Here is a 22520-nt window from a genome sequence, read left to right as displayed (position 1 = left end):
CGTATATATTTGTAAAATAACGTTGTGAATTATTTGGGCTTATTTGCTGTGTTTCGGGGTTTCAATGACGTTACTTCAAGTTCATCTGTGCGTGATTTTGTGCAAATGCTAGTTGTAATATTTTTATTTTACTAATATCTGGATTATTTTATATAGGATGTGTTCCGATGAGTTAATTAACTTTCAGTTTATGGGTTTTTTATTATCTTCAGCTTCAGCGTGCGCAGCTCAAACAGCAATGATTAAGTCATTAAAATGTTTAACGTTACTACACAGTAATATTAAAACTTTAATATTTCTTTTAGAAAATGAATGCATTATTTTGAATAACTAGCTCTTATATTGTTCTAGTATTATTTTCATCAACACATAGTTTGATTAATAATAAGGATCATGAACAATAACAGATTTTTTTTCTCAAATCATCTCATTTTGATAACAGTATTATTTGAGCTGCGCGCACTGAATGAACACCCGTAAACTGAAGCGCTTTGCTAGAAGGTTAATTAACTCAACGGGACACATCCTATATATGGTAATTCATATATATTTATACAAGATATACATAAAATTACAACTTATATTTGCACAAAATCATGCACGCATACTTGAACTAAGTAATGTAGTCAGCTGGTGTCGTGAATTTGTTCATCCTGTAACAACACGCCGAAACACAGCAACTAGAATTCACAATATTTTCAAATAAATCAAATAAATTTGTAGTTCTGACGACTGTTGAAACGGCTAACAGCACCACATATCCCAGATATATTGTAAACTTGTTGTGAACCTTCTGAGAGAGTTTTGTTGGCCTTCCTCTGGTATTTGTAGCTGCTGTCACCATAGACTTAAACAGGACGCGCAGCTGTGACTGGTCCCAAATATGGCGGCGGGCATAGCGGAAGTGACGTCTTTGAAACCCATGTATAGAATGACACAAGACTCGTATTGTTTTGAATGGGAGAAAGTTCCCGCCTTCTAAATAAGAGCCAATCGGACTGGAAAGTCTTCGCGTCCCGCCTAGAATCACCTAAATGCTCGCCTCCGAAAGAGCCATTTAGGTCTCGCCGCATTACTGATCTAGTAAATTTTTTTGTCATGATTCGCGTAGAAACTAAATTTATGACGGTTGTTGTTAGATTTCATTGGTGATTTCAAATATTAAATTTAATCGTAAGGGCGAACAGTTTTGGAGAATTTGATGTTCAAAGAGAGAATGCCCAGCCACGAGAGGCGTTTCAAAGTGGCCGCCGAGTGAAAATGCTAAGCCGACACACCTCGATTAGCGAAACATTCTAAAGAACAGAACACACATACGATTGTTTCCTTCAACTGGAGCGATTTTAATCGTTGACAGTCGGAGAAGAACACAAAGTTTACGTCTGCTAAGCAACACACTGTGCGCTTGAAAATGGATTAGCTGGCGCTCTTCTTGCAGCTATATTTGTCGGAAAATAACAAAAAAAAAGAGGAAAACGCACACTTTGTTTTCAACAGAGAGAATTTGAGGTGAGTAAACTTTGGTAAATTAATCTATTTTTAAGCTTGCACTCCGGTGGTTCGCCGTTTTAAGCAACGATAAGCTGCAATCCTCAATGAAGCTTGTTGATTGAAACGGCACGTACAGACCATTAAATTACCACAGAAGTAAATTTTACCACAAGACCTCAAAGGGCACTTTCACTTTCGCTCAAAGGGGCAGGGCTCTTTAATTCTCTCTGTTTATGTATCATTAAGTTAATTTTGTATCCGTATCTTTCCAGATAAATAATATACATACAAAACATTAAAAAAGTTAACGTTAGTCATTATCTTTATCATTTGCCCCCCATTGGCTGGTGCCCCAGGACACTGCCCAATCCCGTCTATGATTCCGGTCTGTACCTGAACGTTCAAAGCTTCCGCAATAGCAGCCCAGCTTCTTTCCTTAATTTAATCGTTATTCCTTCGAAGAATGTTGTATTCGTACTCTTGCCAGAGTCAACCGTTTTTCTTCCAACCGGTTGTCCATGTGTTTTGGCAAACGTTTTTTGACGCCATCGCCGCTTGTTTACAATCGCCTGACACAGTTCCAAGGAAACAGAGACGTCCGGTCCAAATATTATGCTGCCTTCACGTGCTCTCAGCGCTAGTAAAAAGACTTTCCTTTGAAACTTGAATGATTTGCTGTAATCACCCAGAAGTGGGAATTATCAAATTTGAGAAGAATCTTTGTGAGGAGGACTGGCAATGATGTTTCTAAAAATTCTAAGACTAGAATCGTTAGAGAGCACACTGCGATTTTAAGCACCAACTTAAACACCACTGAAGATGCTCTGACTCCGCGATTGGACGATCAGTCGTGTATCAAATTACACTCATAATCGGCCTTACAATCGTTAGGTGTGTCCCCGGCTTTAAAGAGACTTTGGTTACACTTAATGGTCATTTGTGTTCTGCAGCAGAGCAGCATTGTATTTTAAACGCTTTGTTTACTTTCAAAGATCGCAGGCTACGTAGCCTATATTTGTTTTTTTACGGACGAAGCTCGCGAATATTCATTTGCTGCTCTTCACGCGACTCAAGATGACAAGAGAAAATCAGATGAGAGAGAAAAACACTTCACGCCCACCGACCAAAATGCTGGACATAAACAAGAAGTCCGATGTTAGCAGATGCGCGGTTCAGTGTGACCAGACTAGAAGGTCTCAGACGAATGGGCAGCGGTCGCATCGGGGGTCCTGCTGCTGCAGAAAGAAGACAGGGGGCCCGGCGGCGAAAACGGCGAAAGAAATACATCCTCCGCGTCCACCGATCAAATTGCCGGACATAAGGCTGCCAACCCGCCCTAAGATTCACTGGCCTGTTGCTCCTGATTGCTACATCCCCAACTCTGTCGTCAGGGGTTTGGCACCATTTCCTCCACGATGTGGCGCAGCAGTGCCGCGAGTGAAGCCACAAGTAAAAGAGGAGAAAAAAGACGTCTTTGCAGACAGCGAGTTATATATCCAAAGACTGACCGAGAAGTACGGAAATAAAGCGGAGCAGGAGAAGAAGAAACACAGCTGGACATTCAGAAAAACTGTGGCCCAGAGATAAGAGTTTGCTGCCGACGACACTGGAGTTGCCCCAGAAGACGAGTGGAGTTTAAAAAACGAGGAGGATTTCATATTCCAAAACTTAGAGCCAACTTAAAGAGTCGCCTTATGCAAAAATAAAAGCTACCAAAAAAATGTAAAAACTGTTACTGCAGAATAATGTTAGTGACGAAAGCTTGAAAATGAAATCATACCCAGCTCTAAGCCAAATGCCAGAATAAATCACACCTTCTTCACATAAAAATATAATTATAAATAAGTAAATAGTAAAAAGCATATTTTTTTTATCATTTATAAATAGTAGAAAAAATAATAATATAATCATATTATGTTTCACAGCTTAAGTTAGATTATCACAGTTTGAAAGGGTAGAGTCTGGTCCAATAGGCCTAACCTAAAATAGAAAATGTAGACTATAGTAACATTTAATGAAAAACAGAAATTGGTAGATTTACAGCAATGGAAAAATGTGTGGAAAGTAACTATTTTAAAAAGGTTTAAAATCACCAAAGGTATTCTCTCTGTAGTTTTGGTCTTATAGTTCAGCACTGTTTGCAGTGGACAGCTCCTGTGATGTGATTACCTACATGAATTCTTTATTTTTCATTCTATGTTCCTTGAGGTTCACTTAAAATGTTAATAAGGGTTTAAAAAAAATAATAATGCAGAAAAACAGTTATTTTCTACCTTCATTCTGCCCCTCTGTCTGAAATTATCTTTTTTCAATGGGCGGTTGAGCGGCTCAATATTAGTTCACTTTAAAATGAAAATTACCCCATGATTTACTCAAGCCATAGGTATATGACTTTATTCTTTCAGAAGAATACAGTCAGAGTTATATTAATCACCATGATGCTCCCAAACTTTATAATAGCAATGCATGGAAACCACCCGTTTGAAACTCAAAAAGGTGCATCCATCCATCATAATCATACTCCACACAGCTCCGGGGGGTTGATAAATTTCCTTTTTGAATGGTTTCCCCATTCAAAGAGAGAGGAGCTGTATAGATCTTCAGTAATTCCTGATTAGTGACTCGTGTTTCTGTGATCAAGTGTCATAAATCACACATTTAGAAAAAATGAGTAAGAGAGCTACTCTTGGTCGATAGGGACACTGTGGATGAAGCTGCTCAGGGCTCTTATTTGAACCTCCTTTAACTGATTCAGTTTGTCCAAACTTCAAATAGGAGAGCAGTTCTGAATGAATGACAATCATAATCACGCACTATTCACTGTTGGCCAGAGAAGAACTGGCCCCCTGACTGAGCCTGGTTTCTCCCACGTTTTTTTCTCCAATTTATCACCTGTTTGTCACCTGTTGGAGTTTGGGTTCCTTTGGCTTGCTTAGTTGGGGGTTGGGGACACTTGACACTTGATGTTCAATGTTTCTTTTCTTTCTTTTTTTTTTAACTGCCTGAATCGACACCCTTGTATGCGAACTGAACTGAGCTGGACGATGACATTTACTCCAGTGCTGATATAGATAAATTAACTAAATTATTAACTATTGATTTTTCCAACGGAATGAATTAATACTAAATATGGTTAAGCTGGACAATGATACCATTTTCTTTAAGAGCTGCTGTGCAGCCAAAATTAATTTAAATTAATTATTTATCAAAATTATCACTGTAAAGCTACTTTGACACAGTCTGCATTGTAAAAAGCGCTATATAAATAAAGGTGACTTGACAAACAAAGAAAAATCAAGTTCCTAACTGACAGACTGCTGGGTGGGCTGAAGATGTTGTCTTTCCTATTTGGCGGAATCTAAATGTTATTGATAATTCAAATGTTCGATACCTGATATCATACCATGTTCATGTCATGTTGCTAGAATGACACCATGTCTGAACTTCAAAACAATCATTACAGTGACAATGCATTAAACACTGATGATCACCTGATCTGCTCGGAAAACAGAACCGAAAATACAGAATGAATGACATCTGCCTCAAAAAAGAAAGAAGCTGGATACTCCATGTAGTTTTCTCTACAGCCCTCCCAGCTGTGGAACAAAAAATGTCTTCTGGATTATAATATCACTTTGTTTCCAAGGTCATCAATAATGTCAACAGTCAGGTAAATCTGATACTCTCCTTGAAAAGTAAAATAGCAAAATCTATTTAACTATAAGATTATAGCTTTTAATCTTTTTTAGTATAATACATACACAACACATTTAATTTCTGAAGAATCAAATTAAAATAATACATCACATTTAAATCAGAGTGGATAAAGCATAATGTTGACTGCTCACCTCAGGACCATTAAACTTTTTCATGTACACTGGAAAAATGTCACATTAAGTGTTTCTGAAACAGGGAAGCAATCTCACTGATATTCCAGCTGTATCACCACACTACAAGATAATGCAGTAAACATATTCTAACATGTAGTACCTCCTTTGATGATGTAACATATTTTTAAATCCTCACAAGGAACAGATGGCTGTGTGTGGTCCAACAACAGCTGACCTTTGTAGTGAACATTACCATGAAAACCAATATGACTGACTGTGCACACTGAAAAACAAAACAAACATGAACTTTTAACGTTGTTAGTTTCTCTCAAACCATCCTTGTTCACATTACTTAAAAAACTCATGTAACTACATGAATTTAATTTCATGAACTTGTTTCTATTAAAATCCCCCTGTAGTCAATTATTTTATCCCTTAAAACTCATCTTTGATCACCAAAAATACCAATTAAAAAAAAAAATCAAGTGAAAAAAATTTCTTCATGCCTTGAAAATAGCTTGAATGTAACTCTACACCCTTACCTCATTTAATATACATGGATCAATGAATATGCAAATTAGCCCCGCCACCACTCGCTCACGCCAGCTCCGAGAGTCTACTGTTGCTATAGTGACGAGCAATTTGTTGTTTGTGTTGTGGATATTTAAGAAAAGAGCTTGCTTTGCTTCGTATATTCAGTTTAATTTCTGACTTTTAAATTGTTGTTACGGATAACCAGATGGGATTGCAACCAGATGGGATGTTTATTGAGAAACAGCAGGTAAACACAGCAGAGGAGGTAAGTAAAAAGTGGATGGATTATTAGATGAGGTGAAGATATAACACTGATACTATCCTTTTCTTACAGGGTTGAGGAATGGAGGTAGAGAGGATGACTGGAGACTGGATAGCAGGTGAACACACTCACACACAGAATGAGACCGGAAAACTGACAGAGGTGAGTGGAGTGGATTGAAAGTCTGTGGTTATGAGGTGCTGATGGGGAACAGGTGTGTGTGATCAGTACTCTGGTAAGGGAGTGCGCAGTGATTGAGGATCCTGGACTCCTGGATTGAGTGATGGAGGAGCCTGGCGTGTCTGTGACAGTACCCCCCCCCCGCTCCAGAGGTCCTCTTCCACAGGGAGCAGGTCTACCAGGCCTCCCAGTCTACCAGGTATTCTATTAGACCACCACGGTGCCGGGAGTCCAAGATTTCATTGACTTGTCTCAGGATGAGAGGAAGGGGGGGGGGTCTGTCACGCCAGGCTCTGTGGGAACAGAAACAGAAGGGTGGTGAGGTTTGAGGAGTGAAACATGGAAAAACCACATTTTGAACCACAGACCCTCTCGCCCTCTCAGAACCAGTAGTCGATTGCTGATACATCCAACGGTTCCCCTGACCAAGGGAAGAGAGGGGGTTTGTAACTGAGTACACACTGGAAGGGAGTGAGTCCAGTAGTTGGTTGACGGAGGGAGTTTTGGGCGTACTCGGCCCAACCCAGGAACTGGTTCCAAGAGTTCTGGTGGCCATGGCAGAAGGTACGTAAGAAGCGATCTCTTGGATCTTCCTCTCCGTCTGCCCGTTCGACTGCGGGTGGTATCCAGACGAGAGGCTTACGGTAACACCTAGGAAGGCGAAGGCGGTTTTCCACACTCTTGAGGTGAACTGGGGTCCACGGTCAGACACAATGTCTTCTGGAATTCCATAGTATCTGAATATGTGGTTGAACATTAGTTCTGCAGTTTCCATGGCAGTAGGCAGTACCTTGAGTGTTATCATCCTACAGGATTTGGAGAATCTATCAATTACCACGAGGATACAGGTATTGTTGTCAGAGGCAGGTAGGCTGGTGATAAAATCCACCCCTAGGTGTGACTAGGGTCTGTTGGGAACGGGTAGAGGAAGTAGCCTGCCAGAAGGAAGATGACGTGGACTCTTGGAGATGGCGCATTCTTGCGCTGGTGAAGGCTTCCTTGAGGATGTTGAAGGCTTCGTAGGCTGCTGGTGGCCAGGACAGAGACTTGGGCTTGCCACGGAGGAGGTTAGTCAGAGGATATGCGATGGAGCTGTAATTCTGGATGAATCTTCTATAGAAGTTCGCAAACCCGAGGAATCTTTGGAGTTCCTTGATCGTGGATGGAGTGGGCCAGTTTGCGGCTAAGTGGCTTGCCGATTATGGTGTGGATCTGGTAAACGGATGCCGTGGTAGTGGTCTTGAGCTTGAGCTGGCGGCAGAGGGCACCAGAGATAAAGTTACCAGCTGACCTGGAGTCGAGGAGGGCATTGACTGGAATGGAAACATCGACAGCAGTAAGCATTACAATAGTTGTGAGTGGCTTCATTCTCATAATGGAGGGAAGAATGACACTCATTATGGGACGAGGAGGACGAATGGGGCATGTTGTGTTTTAAATTATGAATTGGTAAAACGCCTTTGCAAACGGTCTGAATCCACTTGCATTTGTTTGGACTGCTCTCTCACTGAATCACCTGAAGCGATTTCTCAGTAAAACAGACAGTATTGAGAGAACAAGCAGCCGTTTTCCTCTGTGAACATGTGCTAAATGGATGTTTGACAATTTCGTTGCTTTTTGGAGTTTGCAGATTTTAAAAAAAACATTCAGATGAAATCCTGCAGGCGCCCGTGCCTTCTCCGTACTTGAAATAAATGCACATGCTTGACTGAGCGCAGATTTCCAGCATATTTACTTGAACTTATCAGGTAGGCTAATATCTATGGTTTGATCCATTCCAGAGGTGGCCAAAATCAGAATTTATAATGGACTGAATAGCTCTCTCAGAACTTGATGTGCTGACTAACATATGCACACGCACACGCTCAGAGCAATATTGTTTTAGCTATGTTTTATAGTATTAAAATATTTCAAAAGACAAAAACATGAACTTTATTGGCTTTACTTCAAGTCAGCTGTCACTTTACTTTGGCGTGAGTCCCTATGCGCTTACACACTTGGCACAGCCCTTGCAACGGTTCTGTCATTAATAATTATGAATTAATATAATTAGCCTTTTGCTTGACTACATTAACAGCTAATAATATGTTGCTAATGTTACACAAACAATGTTCCTGTTCTTCATCTGAGAGTCAGACAGCTACCTTCTAACAATCAGTATCCTTAGAAACGCTTTGAACAACTCAAAATGTCAGTGGAGAAAGGCATATAGTTCATCATAACATGCTAATAGACTCACTATATTGCTAAATCTACACAATTTTTCATATAAATAGGAAAAATATACCGGGATAACCTGGCTTCTCTCGAGACCTTCCTGCTTCATAGTTAATGATATGCTAAAGCCTGCCGGCACATTGTTGTGATTGGTTACAAGGTAGTCTGTGACGTCACAAACACAACCGATTTCAAATCGCGGGTTTTAGACGGTCTTTGGTTTACTGCAGTTTCAAACACAAAATACTCAGCAATGGTGCTGACTTATGAATTTGCGCATGGTTTGTCTTAAAGCATATTAAAAACACTACATAGGCATATAAACAACATTAAAAACTTGATTTTCACCACAGGGAGTCTTTAAAAATGAGTATTGTCAGCTTTACTTAATAAGTGTTTGTTCAGTCAACTCAACATTGCTGAGTGAAACACACTTGGCACTAACTGGGCAGTGGATCTGTAGTTCCCTGCATGCTTTGCAACGGACTGCATTAGGAAAGTAAATAAAGGGATTAGAGTGTTATTTTAAGTGTTTTTCAGTAAAGTGAAAGATGTTGTTAGTCTATGTTAGTGTTTAATGTTCAGTTATGTTGGACATTTAGAAGGGTTTCTGTAATGTTTTTGAATTTTGTGGCTACCATTATGCAGAAAAGTGGCTCCGGTGTTTAGGCTGTGAGCCTCATATACAGGTTTATAGAATGGAATTCCCTTTTTTCTTTTTTTGAGTGCATTTTGTAGAGCAAATAGTTAATTTAATAAAGTATATTAAGTCAATAATGTGTTTATCTTATAATAAACATTTATAAATTTAAAGTCCCGCTGTAGTCAATAATTTTATCCCTTAAAACTCATTTTTGATCACCAAAATGACATATTTAAACATTTCTTCATGCATTAAAATAGCTTGAATGTAACTCTACACCCTTGCCTCATTTAATATATGCGGATCAATGAATATGCAAATTAGCCCCGCCCCCACTCGCTCACGCCAGCTCAGAGATCCACACGGTCAACTTACACACAGCACAAAGGTATCACTCTTTACAACATCAGACACTAGGGCTAAATTCGATTTGATTATTTGGTATATATATGGGGTCTTATTAGGCTTTTTTTTTTTGTTAACAACTGTTTATTGAATTTTCTTCTGTGAACAGTAGTATAAAACAAAAAGCAACTGTGCAAATTTAAAACCCATCCCAACCCATCCCACCCCCTGGTAGACTTAAGGGTAGAAAAGAAAAATAATAAAATACATAAAGTAAAATAAATAATAATAATAAAACTGAATTAAGTAGTATTTATACATAAAATACAATAAAATAATTTTTACAAAGATTTTAGAAAAGATGACACAATATTAAAAGATGAATGCCATAAATTGACAGTTTTCACATTAGATCCATGTATGCGAGAAGTTGAGAGTTCCATCAAGATAATGTCCAACAAATATACTGCCCAGGTTCGTCTGTCCATTGTGTGAGGAGGATTCCAACGGTTGACTAGCAACTTTTTTGCTGCAGTGAGAGCAGCTAGCAGTAAACATCTTTGTTGGACGGACAAGGTGAGGTCCCAAAAGTCATTTAAGCTTTCGTTCCGTTATCCACTGGGCCAAGCTGCGTAGTTCAAAGTAAATTAGTGAAACGACTGAAAACTATTTGTTCTGTATTTGTTGTTACTGACCAAGAAATCACCTCAGATGATCACCTCAGTGACAGAGCGGTCCGAATGAATCCAAATCTTTATGCAAGTGCTCTTGGCCAATTCACTGAAAAGCATAGAGACAAAAGAATGATTAATTCATGAATGACTGATATCGCTGGTTCTGTCAACAGAAATATGGGACACACATGAAAACGTTTCTCAGGTCAGTCGGAGGAGCGTGCATAGTACAAACAGTGTGTATACAGCCGCACAGCTGCATGCACCACCGCGGCCACGATATGTAACCAAATTTAGCTGCACCGCCAAGAAAAGAGGAGGAGGGAGATTGGGGTGCCCAGTGGCGTGTTTAGGTTATTGGGGGCCCTAAGTAAATCTCCAGGAGGGGGCCCCGAGATCGCGTTCATGGGGATTTATCAGCTGGCAATTTTCAATGCACATTTAAGAGTGCAGGTTGTAACTATATATTATTAAGAAAATTTAGATAAATGAACAATATTCACATCAGTGTGTTGAGTTGACAGTGTTTATCCTGCAGTAGAGCAGCAATCTGATTCACTCGTGTGTCTCCTAGTTCATGTTCACTCAGATTCAGCTCTCTCAGGAGTAACGGGTTTTTACCCATAACTCTATTCACATACTGACAGGCCTCATCTGCAGCAGCACTCAAAAACCTGCAGAAGAGTCAATTCAGTTCTTAACTAAATGTCTGTTGCATTACAAAAATAAGATAAAAAAAATTTCGTTAGTTAGTTCACCCAAAAATTTAAATTTTGTCATTAATTACTCACCCTCATGTCATTGACAAATGACAAATTAAGATATTTTTGATGAAATCTGAGAGGTATATGATTTCTCCATAGACAGCAATTTAACCACCACTTTCAAGGTCCAGAAAGGTACTAAAGACATCGTTAAAATAGTCCACGTGACTGCAGTCATTCAACCTTAATTTTATGAAGCGACGAGAATACTTTTTGTGTGCTAAAACAAAAATAATGACTTTATTCAAGAATATCTTCTCTTCTGTGTCATTCTCATATGTTGTTTACACTCAGCGCTTCCAGGCTCATTATTGACTCATTATTGGTCGCCTCCAGCGTCAGCATCACACATATGCGTCATGCAGCTCACATGTACAGCTTTGGCCAATAATGAGCCGGCGTTCAGACGTAAACACAAAGGCCTGCACTGTGCTGCGTAAGGAGAATGGCAGGGAAGAGATTGTTGAATAAAGTCATTATTTGTTTTGTTTTTGTGCACAGAAAGTATTCATGTCGCTTCATAAAATTAATTTTGAACCACTGTAGTCACACTGACTATTTTAACGATGTCTTTAGTGACTTTCTGGACATTGACAGTTTAAATTAAATTGCTGCCTATTGAGGAGTCAGAGAGCTCTCGGATTTCACCAAAATATCTTAATTTGTGTTCCGAAGATGAATGAAGGTCTTACGGGTGTGGAACGACATGAGGGTGAGTAATTAATGACAGAATTTTCATTTTTGGGTGAACTAAGCCTTTAATTATTCTGAAGACAAGCTCTAGTTAGTTATTTAGATGTAACATTTCTTTGAACATTTAAATACATAAATACTTGAAAAAGTCTAATAGAGTTATTTAAAAGAACTAGAACAACACTCAGTCCTAGTGCAAACTCATAAGAACAGAAACATCCCACAGAGCAGAAGGGCAAAAGCTCACTAGATCATGATTTTCAGTATGAGTGTGAAATTAAGGTCTCAAGATCTTTCTGGCTTTTAAGCAGGAGGTGTGAGAAACATCAGCAGGGAAAACTGGCTTGTGAAACTACATGTCTGTGAACCTCTGGATACTCATAGACCTGCTGTAGAGAGATACAATCTGGGCTTGATGGGAAAACAATAGTGTTCAGAAAACAATTTGAATGAAAGATTATCTAGAATTTTTAATGATAAGTGTGCACAAAATTGTGCATGTTAATTTTCAAGGTATACCATACTCCAGAATAGCACATATACTGACCCATAATGTCTATTTATCCTGTAGCTTACACAACTAAACTGTGTTGATGGTTATCATCATCATGTCAGAACCCACAGCATCTCATCTGACCTTGTTCATTTTGAAGCAACAAATTGTCCAGCTTATTGTATAAAATAATATATTTGGTATGAATATTTAACCTGCATATAACTAATTTTGTTAATTATTTCATCCCATCTCACCTCAGTGTCTTTAGTTGACAGTTTGGATCCTGTAGTAAATCATTGAGCTCCTTCACTCCTGATTGTCCAGGATCATTTCCTGTGAGATCCAGCTCTATCAGGTGTGAAGGGTTTGATCTCAGAGCTGAAGCCAGAGCTTTATAACCTTCTTCTGTTACACTGCAGTTAGAGAGTCTAGAACAGGAATGAAAACATTCAGCTGATTAATCTGAACAATATAAATGCTTAAAGTGAATTTTATTTTTGAGAATGAGGTTTTCTTCCTCAAAAACATTCATTATATCTCGCCAAGTTTTACATATAAGTAAATGCGAACGTCGCTAAGACAGAAAGAGTAAGAGCGGAAGTAAACACGCACACACTGGTATTGCTGAAGCTCACAGGCACCATCTTGTGCACTGAGCCCATTTTGATCTTTAACGTTAGAGCTTTCCTTTTCTTGAAACAAGACAAATGCTTGATATCAATTCAATATTACTCTTATTAGAAAAACCCAACAATAAAATATTACAATGATAAACTCACTTGTATTAAACATCAAACTTTTATCAATAAAACGTGTAGGACTGATGACATGGTATCAGTCGTGTTATAACACAAATAAATACATTTGGATTTTCCCCTTAATTTAAAATGAATGCTTAGTTTGTGGTTCATTATTATTATTAATGAAAACAACAACAATAAAAAGTACAATGACAAATTTGCTTATATTAAACATTGGACTTCTATTAACAAAATGAATAAGACAAATGATGTGGTATACCTGCATTGTAACACAAATAAAAGATCTTTGAATTTTATAATGAATGTTTAGTTTGTGGTTCTATTACTGTTTAATGAAAAACACAACAACAATAAAACAAAGACAAACTCACTTATATAAAACAAAGAAATACATCTTTTATTAACAAAAGTCCTCTTGCGCTTTTGCCTCTGACATCATCCTGTCCGTCATCACATCTCATTCTCGTCATGTGACTCCTGTGGCTCAACTTACCTAAGTACCTCCAATTTACAGTTTAAATTCTTCAGTCCAGTGCAGAGAAGCTTCACTCCTGAATCTTGCAGATTATTATTGTTCATGTTCAGCTCTTTCAGATTGGTATCTGATCCAAGACATGCAGCCAGATCTGAACAGCTTTTATCTGTTAAGTTACAATCATTTAACCTACAAGGGAAATAAATCACATCACAGAATTAGATGGAACACATACAATACATTTTCATATGTAGAAATATTAAAGCTGCTGTCGGTAACTTTGTTTAATTTACAATAATTTTACATAACTTTACAAAAATTATATAATAAGTGAGTATATCATAAATCCATATTCCAAATCGTGTTTTGTCTTATCCTGAATTACTGCTGTACACCTAGAATAAGTGTTTATATTTGAACTATTTTAGACTGGTTCAGATCATACCAGCACAGAGTAGCACAGTACTTGCATGACTCGTCATAGACATAAAGTCACCTTTATTTATTTAGCACATTTTACAATACAGATTGTGTCAAAGCAGCTTTACAGTGATAACAGGAAAATAATTTTGGCTGCACAGCAGCTCTAGAAGAAAATGGCGTCATTGTCCAGCATAAGTAAGTTCAGTATTGATTCATTCTGTTGTAAAAATCATTAGTTATTAATTTAGTTAATGGTATCATGGCCAAAGCCATGATACCATTTCTCAACAGCTACTGGGCACTACAAATATTATGCCCTTCGAGCTGGTCAATAGTCCGTCCGTTTTCCAGGCCTTCATCAATGACGTATTCAGAGATATGCTGAACAGATTCGTAATTGTGTACATTGATGATATTTTGATTTATTCAGATACCATGGAGGAGCACATCAACCAGGTCAGACAGGTGCTCCAAAGACTTATCCAGTTTCAACTCTACACCAAAACTGAGAAGTGTGAGTTCCACAAGACATCCACGTCATTCCTCGGTTACATCATCAGTCCAGACGGAGTGGCCATGGATGAAAGAAAGGTCTCCACCATCCTCAACTGGCCCCGTCCTAAGACACTCAAAGAGTTGCAATGATTCCTGGGGTTCACCAACTTCTACCGCCGCTCCATACGTAACTTCAGCACCATAGCCTGCCCGCTTACCAGCATGGTGAAGAAGGGTCAGAATGTACTCACGTGGACCCCATCAGCCATCAACGCTTTTCAGGAGCTGAAAGAACGCTTTACTTCAGCACCCATTCTGCACCATCCGGACCCCTCACTTCCTTTCGTCATCGAGGTGGATGCATCCAACACTGGATGCATCCACGCCAAGCTCGATGGTCCCTGTTCTTCTCTAGATTTCATTAGTAACCTATCGCCCTGGTTCCAAGAATGTCAAAGCAGATGCCCTGTCACGACAATTCGAAGGTGAGAATCAAAGCCAAAGCCATGATACCATTCTACCTGCCTCTCTTATCGTTGCACCTATACAGTGGGATATCATGACGGAGCTGGAGCAGGCCAACGCCGAGAATGAGTCACCGCCAGAATGTCCAACTGAGAAGACCTTCGTGCCTCTAAACTTCCGCAACCGCATCCTGGAGATGGCGCACAACTCTCCCTCATCTGGTCATCCGGGCATCACTGCAACCACACAGCTCTTACAGAACCGGTTCTGGTGGCCAACTCTTCCGAAGGACACCGCTCTAGTCATGCCAAGTCATGCCAAGTCTGCCAAATCAACAAACCCTCACATCAACTTCCTGCTGGCCTGCTGCAACCGCTACCTCTTCCTCAACGTCCCTGGTCCCATATCGCCATTGACTTTGTCACTGACCTTCCCACCTCGAACGGGAACACCACGATACTCACCGTAGTGGGCCGTTTTTCCAAGGCCTGCCGCCTCATTCCCCTTTCCAAGCTTCCCACTGCCATGCAAACTGCAGAACATCTGTGTAACTGGGTCTTCCGCATTTATGGCCTACCAGAGGACGTTGTGTCCGACCGGGGTCCCCAATTCACCTCTCGTCTCTGGGCAGCCTTCTGCCAGGCCCTCAACATTATTGTCAGCCTCACCTCCGGCTACCATCCTCAGTCGAATGGACAAACAGAACGTATGAATCAAGAACTCACCCGCTTCCTACAGTCCTACTGTAACCACAATCAGAGCGACTGGTCCCGATATTTGCTATGGGCAGAATACGCACAAAACTCCCTACGCAAACCAGCCACCGGTATAACACCCTTTCAATGCATTCTTGGATTTCAACCCCCACTATTCCCATGGTCTGGAGAGCCCACCAACGTACCGGCCGTCACCGACTGGATGAATCACAGTGAAGCTACCTGGAATAGAGCTCACACCCATCTACAACATGCTGTACGCCATCAGAAGGAACATGCTGACCGTCATCGCCGTCCAGCTCCCACATACCAACCAGGTCAATGGGTATGGCTCTCCACTCAAGATCTCCACCTGAAACTCCCTTGCAGAAAATTAAGTCCAAGGTACGTTGGCCCATTTCAGATCACACACCAAATCACACCTGTTTCATTTCGTCTTGCTCTGCCTAACCACTTTCGTATCTCTCCTACATTCCATGTTTCTCTGCTTAAACCTGCCGATGGTCCCAGCGAGGAGGGTGAGAAGAGGTCTGGTGATCAGGGCCCCCCACCCATTCTGGTGGAAGGCGAGGAGGCTTACCAAGTGCGTAGTCTACTGGACTCCAGGCGCCAAGGAAGAGTACTTCAATATCTGGTTGACTGGGAGGGGTATGGCCCGGAGGAACGTACATGGGTCGATGCGGATGATATCCTGGACCCCAACCTAGTGGAAAAGTTCCATACCAACCATCCGGATAGGCCTGCTCCTTGTCCTCGTGGAAGACCTCGGCGCCGTTTGCCTCCTCACACCAGGAGGCATTCGCAGGGGGGGAGCCATCACCCGAATACTGACACATACACACTTATCACACTACATTTCCCAGAAGCCCGTGCCTTGGACTAATTACACTCTCAGCTGACACCCATTACCTGGACTATAAAAGACTGCCTTACACATCAGTTAATCGTGAAGTCTTGTTTTGCCTAGGTGAACATTTCTGAGTGCTTGTATCCTGTTTGATTACCTGTTGCTGATTACGTCTGTCCCCGTTTCTCGACCCTTTGCTGCCAGTCCTTGGTCTCTGCCTTGGTTACTGTACTGTGAGTGATTTCTGCCTGTCCTGACCCTTTGCCTGTTGTTTGACTACGATTCTGCCTGCCTCTGTTGTTCCTGTTTGCCCGTTTGACCCTGTTTGACCCAGCCTGTATGACCACTCTGTTTTTCAATAAAGCATGCAAATGGATCCCAGTCTGAGTGACGATTTGTTACAGTTGGAGACACTTACCCCCAGTTTCACAGACAAGGCTTAAGCTAGTCCTAGACTGAAATGCATGTTTGAGCTGTTTTAACTGAAAGCAGCTTGCACTGACAGATCATAAAATAAGTCAGTACCATTGTTTTGTCTCAAGATGCACACCAGTAATGTTTTTTTTAGTGTACGTTAATAAAAGCAACTTAAATGCCCTAATTGAACTAAGGCCTAATCCTGGCTTAGGCTAAGCCCTGTCTGTGAAACCGAGCCTTCATATCCAACAATATTATTGACTTGACTGCACTGACACTATTAGATGAGACAGTTCACACTTTTATAGCAATTTAAATGCCTTTTACTATAATTAAAAAAAAATGAGGTTTAGGGTTTTGTTTGGTTTGGTTTAGGGTTAGTTGCATGTAATTATGGGTTATTACTATAGTAACTGCATCTAATAAATGTAACAATGACACTGTAAAATAAAGTGTTACCGAAAAATTTAATTATTTAAGTAAAGCTAAGAATACTTAAATCTATGAACCTAAGAAATTGTATTAGTTATTCATATTTCAAAATTAACATTTACTGGATTAAAGCAATGTAGGTTTTTTTGATTATTCATAGTGGTCAACTGATGGCCGATGCTGATATCTTAGAGAGCAGGGTGACCAATGGGTGATATATCATTAATTTAGAGATAGTAAAAACATATCAATTGCTGAAATTACATGTATATTTATTTTACTTGATATTTAGTTCATTTGAAAAAAATTATTTAATTTGAACTCGATAAATCTCATTTGATAGATCTAAATCACTCAATAGATCTAATTTGTAGAAAAACCATCTTGTGTACATCAAACATAATCCAACAGGTTTTTTGATAAATGTTTATTTGTAAATTTCTCAATCATAGTATGAGCCAATATATAATTCTATGTTAATCATAAAAGTCTGGTGTATCATATGATACAAAACAAATATGCAAACATTTTTAAATGTTCTTTTATATTTTGTCTAAAGATTTGATAAACTGTCTCTGTTAAAAAAAAAAAAAAACAGATTTTTCAGACTATTATTTCATATGTCAGGCTTTACAGAGTTAAGTTCATACAATGTTCATGATGGGGAATAACTATAAAATAAAGTAGATAAATAAATTTTTCAGATGAGAGAAAAACATGACAAAACATATCAAATTACTTACAGAGCTCTTCTGGAGGTTTTGACGACTCCCGATAATCTAATGAGACACTCGTCTGATTTCTTGAATTTCTGAAGCTCAAACTCCTCCAGCTCTTCCTCTAATGTCAACAACACAAAGACCAAAGCAGACCACTGGGCAGGTGAAAGGTCACCAGATGAGAGACTTCCTTTGCTAAGGTGGGTCTGAATCTCCTTCACCAGAGTTTGGTCGTTCAGTTCATTTAGACAGTAGAACAGATTGATGGATCTCTCTGCAGGCAGATTATCCTCTAATTTGTGCTTGATGTACTGAACTATTTCCTTGTTGCTCTGGTCATTGCTGTTTTGCTGTGTCAACAGACCCCGTAAGAGTCATCGATTGGACTGGAGTGATAGACCGAGGAGAAAATGAAGGAAAAGATCCAGATGTCCATTGTCACTCTCGAGCGCCTCGTCCACTGCAGTCTTCAGAAAATCAATCATGGATTCATTTTTGTTTTCCTGTTCTGTAGACTCAAGAATAAACACACTTTTCTTGTTGATGTCTAGAAACAGATGTGCATAAAGGGCTGCAATAAACTCTTGAATGCTCAAGTGAACAAAGCAGTACATGGTACCAAGAATGATCCCTGTTTCCTCCTTAAAGATCTGGGTACACATGCCTGAGTACACTGATGCCTTATAGACGTCAATACCACAGGCTTCCAGGTCTGTTTCATAGAAGATCACATTGTTTCTTTCTAGATGATGAAATGCCAGTTTCCCCAGTGAAAGGATGGCGTCTTTATCCCAGGAAACATCTGCTGCGTATTCTCCATCATATTTTCGGAGGCTCTGCTGGACCTGAAAACGGAGAAAGTGTGTGTACATTTGTGTCAGAGTATTGGGAGTGTCTTCAGTATTTGATTCCTGTGGTTTTTCAGGGATCTCATCAGCCTGATTGTTTTTCACATCATTATTTTTTTTCTCCTCCAGAATGTTCTGGAGAACTGTGGCTGAAATCCAGCAGAAGACTGGGATGTGGCACATGATAAAGAGACTCTTTGATTTTTTAACATGATCAATGATCAAGTTGGCCTGATTCTGATCCGTGAATCTTTTTTTGAAGTACTCTTCCTTTTGTGCATCACTGAATCCTCGTATCTCTGTCAGCCGGTCGATACAGTCAGGAGGAATCTTACTGGCAGCTGCTGGTCTGGTGGTGATCCAGATGAGTGCAGAAGGAAGCAGATTTCCCTTCATGAGGTTCGTTAGGAGAACATCCAGAGAGGCAGGTGACGATACATCACACCACATCTCATTACAATCAAACTTCAGAGGAAGGCGACATTCGTCCAATCCATCAAGGATGAACAGGACTTTGAATTGATTCCTTCTTGTAAGGTTCAGTCCTCTTGTCTCTGGGAAAAAATTTGTTATAAGGTCCATGAAACTTAGTTTTTCTTTCTCCTTTAAGTTAATCTCTCTGAAAGGAAGAGGAAATATGAAACTGATATCTTGATTTTCTTTTCCTTCAGCCCAGTCCAGAACAAACTTTTGTACAGAGACTGATTTTCCAATGCCAGTGACTCCTTTTGTCAGTACAGTTCGGATCTCCTCGTCTTGTTCAGGAGCTTCAAACAAATTTGTGCATTTAACCTGAATATCTTGAGATTCATGACGCCTGGAAGCAACTTCAATCTGTCTGACCTCATGTTCAGTATTGACCTGTTCACTGCTACCCTGAGTGATATAGAGATCTGTGTAGATGTTATTCAGAAGTATGGAGTCACCATGCTTCGCAATTCCTTCAAACACACATTGATACTTCTTCTTTAGGTCACATTTTAGCTGATGAATGAAGATCAGCTCAACTAAACACAGGAACAAAAAACATATAGTTTTATTATTAATTTATATTTTTATAGTGTACATTAAAAAGTGTAAATCTGACAGATGGTCATGAGTCTCTTACCTTCTAGAGCATCAGCAGCTTCATCTTGCTTCATCTCTCTCAGGTAATGTAGTGTGAGATCAAGAGCTGCTGTTTTGATACTGCATCTATTCTCATTAAAGTCCTTCACAAAGTTTTCTGTGTTTTCATTTTGTAATATTTTCTTAAACTTTTCCAGCTCTTTCTTCAAAAATGTGATTATTTTGCTCTCAAGATCCTACAAACAAAAGTACGGAAAAAGACAGAAAAACACAATTTAAACCAAATTGTACATCTACATTTGGTCAACACTATTTATTCAATAATTGTAATATCTATAAAGAAAAAAATCCAGTTAAAAGACTAACATGCTAACCAGCTGTTATTTTCAACAAACAGAAAAAAAGTGATCAAGAGGAATTAAATAACATTTCTTTGTTCAATAACATATTTGTTTGTAATAAATATTAAACAATTCTGAAAATGTGTTTTCCTACCTGGAAGATTCCCTTTAGATTGTGTTTTAAATTCTTCTTCCTATGAGTCTGGACGTCTGAGTCTAATGTCTCATATTGAAGCCTGTAACCAAATAAATACAATAGCTGTGAATAATATGATAAATAGTTGATCTAAAAAGATTTCATGATTAGTATTCACTGATGCAACTTTAACACAGTCAACGTGTGACCAAAAAATAGAAACATGAAATACCGTTTATTAGATGATGGTTTTTCCCCACTGAAGTCTGGTCCTCTCCCTTTTGACTGATCACTCTTCAGAGACACAGAGCTGGACACATGTGAGCCTGATCTTACACTAATGACACAAAGAACAGAGAAAAAAACACTTTACTACAGGAGATACTTTTAGCTTTAGTAATTAAATGCAGTATATAGCTGTCCATTTATGACTACGGTTGGAAGGATGGATATATACATGTTTAGTTGCATGATTTGTTTTCCATAGTGAATTTATGCCTCCTTGTGGCTGCCTGTGTAATTGTGTTACTGGAATGAGTTGCATAAGGTTCCCAGGAACTGAGTTTTATTGTGACTTATTTTATTCAGTCAAGTTCAATCACATACACCACTGTGAACGAATAATGCAAGCCTATCATGTAGACACAAAATACCTTTTATTAGATGATGGTGTTTCTCCCTTGAAGTCTGGTCCTCTACCTTTTGACTGATCACTCTTCAGAGACACAGAGCTGGACACTTTTGAGCCTGATCTTACACTAATGACACAAAGAGAGAGAGAAAAAAAAACACTTTAAAAGAGGTTCAACTGTGTCTGAAACACATCCGTGTCTTTATCTAATCCTCCACAGAAATGCACACATTCACACATTTTACAGTTTTATAGTTAACGATCATTTCATTTTACTGGCTCACATTAGTTTCATGATTTCTTAAAAGTACATGAGTGAGATTAAATATGTTAAAAAATAATTGAGTTAATTTAAGAAGTTTAAATTGTGTAAAGCATCTGCAAATATAAAACAATACTTAAAGTTTTGTTATTCACAGGAAAAAACAAACTCCAGTAGAGTTTAAAATGATTGTGTGAAAACAGACACAGACTTACCTGTGTTTCTCTGAGAGATTCATCTTTCCTCGCAGCACTGGTTTGAGAAAACAATCAATCGTTCAGCAGGACCTGGAAATGACAAGATTTTACAGAGATGAAGAACATGGCAGTTACTGAAGAAAATAATGAAGAATGATGAGTTAGCAACAAAAGCAAAAACAATGTATAAAATAAAGTGAGTTACAAATATATTGTCATGTAAAATAACTGAATGAGCTTAATAATTTCAGATTGATTAATGAGTTTAACTGGCTCATGACTCTAAATATGAATTCACTGGGAAACAGAAATTTACACTGTGCTGGAAAACTGAACCCACTTTGTTTTATTGCAGTTTAATACAATTTTACAATCATATTTACCCAATCTTTATTAATTGTTGAATTGTTTATTGTTTAATCATTACTTCAAGTTCACAATGATGGTTGAATTAATTACTTTCAAATTATCCTAAAATAATTGATTTAGTAACAGTAGCCTAACCTGAATTATAATGGTCACACTGTATAACTACTAATCATAATTGCTATATGAACTGAAATATTCAATTTAGTAATAACATATTTTTGTTCTTTGACAAATAATAAAAATAATAACGATAAAAAACACATTCACGTTAGGCTTCATCTACATGTTTACTGTAAATGTCTGGTTCAAAAATACTTTAGATTTCGCATCACAAAAACAACAGCCTAAAACGAAGAGAAAATGGGAGAAAACCTTCAGAAACATATTCGTTTTCAAGAACTCTTTCTCAGTAAACCTTTCTTCATGTTTTAACATTAGTGGCCTTCCAAAGATTGTCTTTTCTGGAAGATTCTTCGTCTCTGTTCGGAGTAGCAACAGGTGATTTGGATCATAAGTGTGGACATGCGCGTGCACGCAGGGGGGCAAATTCCAAACGGAAGGGAACATCCCAGTGCTCCCCACCCTTCGAAGGGCAGAGCCCTTGAAGTGGACTTTGGAGGGAGCAGGGATTAACTACTGTTAACATAGCTGTTACAAATAAAGGTAAATTTATATTCAAAATATGTTAGGCCTATATGTGTGTGTGAGTGTATTTCTCATTCTCAACTTTAAAACTTGCCGTCTCATACTCAACACATTTCTAACCTATTTAACTTATTTAAACATAAC

At 38.9% G+C, this 22520-nt stretch overlaps 1 pseudogene; it reads right to left on the bottom strand.

Annotated features, from left to right (window-relative positions):
• Positions 1-10650: 10650 nt before the first annotated feature.
• LOC125252274 lies at positions 10651-21403 on the bottom strand (annotated as a pseudogene).
• Between the last annotated feature and the right edge of the window lie 1117 nt (positions 21404-22520).

Source organism: Megalobrama amblycephala, linkage group LG18, assembly GCF_018812025.1.
Source record: "Megalobrama amblycephala isolate DHTTF-2021 linkage group LG18, ASM1881202v1, whole genome shotgun sequence".
NCBI lineage: Eukaryota > Metazoa > Chordata > Actinopteri > Cypriniformes > Xenocyprididae > Megalobrama > Megalobrama amblycephala.
This window is presented reverse-complemented; position numbering and strand designations above follow the sequence as displayed.